This window comes from Arachis duranensis, chromosome 3 (assembly GCF_000817695.3).
Source record: "Arachis duranensis cultivar V14167 chromosome 3, aradu.V14167.gnm2.J7QH, whole genome shotgun sequence".
Lineage (NCBI taxonomy): Eukaryota > Viridiplantae > Streptophyta > Magnoliopsida > Fabales > Fabaceae > Arachis > Arachis duranensis.
In genome coordinates this window covers 116,720,613-116,724,430 of record NC_029774.3, presented here as the reverse complement: position 1 = coordinate 116,724,430, position 3,818 = coordinate 116,720,613, and the positions used below count along the sequence as shown (strand labels likewise).

At 41.3% G+C, this 3,818-nt stretch overlaps 1 long non-coding RNA gene across 1 annotated transcript; it reads right to left on the bottom strand.

Annotated features, from left to right (window-relative positions):
* LOC107480458 (uncharacterized) lies at positions 1 to 3,479 on the bottom strand. Its single transcript, XR_001590456.3, has 4 exons — positions 2,694 to 3,479; positions 2,481 to 2,621; positions 2,255 to 2,368; positions 1 to 130 (listed from the first exon to the last, which is right to left on the bottom strand). It is a non-coding gene; the product is annotated as an uncharacterized LOC107480458 (long non-coding RNA).
* Positions 3,480 to 3,818: the final 339 nt, after the last annotated feature.

The window sequence follows — 3,818 nt, the reverse complement described above, 5'->3', positions numbered from 1 at the left end:
CAATACAATTCCTATCCCTCTTACAGAATATATCAAGGTAAAGGCGAGGGTACAAAAATAATAATCTAAAGCAATACAAAACATCTCAACAACAATTAAATAAACTCTTCATGACTTCTGCGCCCATATCCTGAAAGGGAAAAATGTAGGGGGAGTGAGAACATTTACAATAAAAGTAAAGTCGGAAATCTTTTTTGAAAGAGGAACCATTCAATTCTCAAAAACTCAAAAGCCTTTCAAAATGGTTTATCTACACTGAACCAAAGTAGCCTTTCATATTTTATTCTCAACTAGAAACACAAAACCGAAATCAACCATCGGTTCATCTCATTCCAACCACGGCCCTAGGCCCAAACAATCCAACCATCAACCAATCACCATAATCCAACAGAGTCCCAGTTGCAAACACAGATAGGAAGTTCAAGCACAAACAAACAGTTACAGCAAGTAGAACAAGTAGTAGGTAATCACAAGTAATCACATAGGCACACCAGGTACAATATGCACCCCCAAACAATGTCACATAAATGCATATGATGCATGCCTGTCCCTAGTGGCTGATGATATCATCTGTCGGTTACCAAGCCAACCCGACGTGTCCGGTAGCTAACCCGGGCACAGTCTCTCTGTTACGCATTAATATCATTAGAGGGTATCTGCGCCCTGTCGCCATTAGAGGGTATCTGCGCCCTGTCGCCATTAGAGGGTATCGGTCCTGCGCATTAATACCTTCATGTGCATCGTCGTCGCGCTTCACATCACCTTCTCTGGCACGATTCCTCACCTTCGATCAATCATGTGTATGAATATCATTTACAATTTCCAAGTTCTAGTTTATTAAAAACCGAGTCACAGGCCAACTTGATGGAAATTTGAAGCTTAAACATCATCAAATTCATAAAACCGGCATTTAAGCCATAACTCACTTTTCTCAAGCCATATCACTTTGAAAGCAAATTTTAACTCTTTTCAGCCTTGGCTTTAAAGATCTCATTTCTCGAATCATCTCAGGCTCATAAGCCAAATTTACTCAAAGTGAGTTCTCTTTTTAAAACAAAGCTACTTTCGGCATTCTCTTTCCAAAACTTCCAAAACCATGACAAGTTAAGGATTTATTTCAAAGTATTCAAAATCACCCATCCAACAATGGGATTTTATAATAAAAGCTTCTCGGCAGAGTCCCAAGTCTTTAGGGAAGGTCAAACTATATCAATTCCTTAAAATTCATTGAAACTCTTAAAATCATGGATTCTCGGTTCAAGTAAATAAAACTGAATTTATTATGAAACCGAACCATACAAAATCACAAGTTCCAACCCGATCCAAAAATCAACTCATTTGAAACGGAACCGGTTCATTTGAATCAAACCGCTTTCAAATTGAACCCATTTTTTTTTCCAACTCTTCCAAAATGCCTCAAACTTGATTACTTAATCAAAAGTCTAGGTTCCTTTAAAAATCACTAAAAGCGCCTTTTTATATTAAAATCAATATCAGAGCATCATTCTTTCCTTCAGTGATTCAAACGGTAAAAATAGTTCAGTTCTAAATAAACCGAACTCAACGTATAAAGTTCGTTAAATAACTTAAGCTTGAAAACATAAATATCCTCTTAATAAATCAAATAATACAATCTCTCAAATCCAACCCTTTTTAAATAACCTTTCAAACAAGACTAAGATTTTATAGAAATTTCGACAGCACCTCCCCTAAAACTTGGACTTTTGCCACCCGGTTCGGGTCCCAACTAAATCGTTTCTCATTCCTTTTCAACAGCTCAAAACCAGAAATCAATCCAAAAGCAAGCTAAATCCAACAGTCGCCTCAGTGACATATCTCGAGGAAAACCATTTCAAAAATCAACTTAATATCAACCGATTTAACTCGTTTCCAAAACTTTATAGAAACGGCTCAATAACAAATCATTTGTCCAAGACCAAGTCATTTGAAGTAAACCAGGCTGAATTCAAAAGTGCATTCGACTTTTCATATCATCAAAATAATTAACTCAATTTAAATCAATCCTCAACGGATTAAACTCAGATATCAAAGCTTCAAAGAAATCAACTCCAAAAGCATTTCATTTTACAAATCCACACCACGATCCATTCACCAAAACCAAATAATAATTACATTCATCTAGGACAATCAACAACACATAAGGATTATACAATCACCAAATACATTATCTCACATCAGTATCCATATGTAATAATTCCAATAATAAACTATAGTTTTCGGAAAGCGCCCCTACCTCAAAACGCAATTTCATAACCTAAATGCCTCATCAAGTCCTTTCCGTCTCAAACCAAACTGACGGCAACCAAAACCTCAGCTCCAAGTCACTTTCGCAACAGTCTCAGCAACTCTAATCGCAACATACAACAATCAGGACTTTTACCCCACGTTACCAAAACTCATATTCATTAACCAACACAACGAAATACTAACATGAGGCTTTCCGAAACATACTTACTTACCGAAATAACACAAAGGAACAGCTGCGCTTCCGAACCGAAGAAGGAACGGCTGAACCGAAACAGCGGCAGTCTCCGAGCCGGTTCAGCGGCAACTCAGCAGCCACCTCAAGCGACAGCGGTGACAATTTCCGATCACGACAACTGGAACCAACACGCAATGGCTATAATATTCTCGGAATTCAAAATGACAGAAACCAATATTAAAACCCTTACCGGCAAACTTTTTCAGCGACGGCAGCAGGGACTCAAGTGGCAGAAACTCAGCCCGAAGCTCCGACGGTGATCCCGGAAGCCACATAACCACTCCCGGCGGTCAAAAATATAGAGATGCAGCTCCTTTCTCCGGCAGCTTGTACCGCAGCGACCCAGGCAGCGGTATCAACTAATCAGCAACCCCGATGATGGCAGAGGCTCCGACAACTTCAACAAGGCATGGTAGAGGTAGAAATGGAGTAGTACAGCAACAAAAACCCAACCTCCATCCCTTCTCACTCATCGAGCGCGCTTTCTGTTCTTCGTGGTGCTCAATCGGCGGCAGTGGACTGCGAGGAGGTCAACAGCAGCGACACAAGGCACGGTGATGACGCAGCTGACGATGGCGGAAGGCACAAACGTCGACGGCTTCTTTGGTGGCGCCAGGGAGCGACGGCGATGCACGAAGCATCTCCAGTGACGGCAACGGTGCGGTGGCGGCTTCCTCGCACAGTGACGGGCTGGGACGAACGGGTCGACGGTGACGGGTCAGACCCGCGTTTCCCCTTCCCGCGGCCGAGCTCTCTCTCACGCTCGTTCTTCCTCTCTCTTCCTCAGCCTGGTTCGGTGGCTTCATGGTGGCAGGGACGGCAGGACGCGGTGGCGCGGTGACGAGGCGACGACAACGCGATGAGCTTCCTTCCGCCTCTCCTCTGCTGCAACTCAGTCTTCCTCTCCCTCTCTGCCTCAGTTTCTTTCTTTCATGGAAAATGGGAAGCCGTGTGTGTGTGTGTTTTTTGGGGGAAGGGAGGTTTGCGGCTGCTGCTGCAGCTTCTAAGTGGGTGGGTTGTTGATGGGGGAAACGGGTAACGGGTTAGGGTTTCAGGGTTAGGGTTTCATTTTCAAAAAAATTAGGGTTAGGGGCATTTTAGTAATCTTACTTAAAAATAGGGATAATATAGTAATTAGAAATAAATTCTAATTCAACAATGATAATGTATAAAAATACTATTTGCTCATCAATTTCACAAATTACTTTCAATAAAATGCCCAAATCTAAAAATTAGAAATAATATAATCAATTTCTCTATTTTCCAAAATAGCAGTACTAATATTTAAAATATTAGTTATTTAGTCCAAAACATA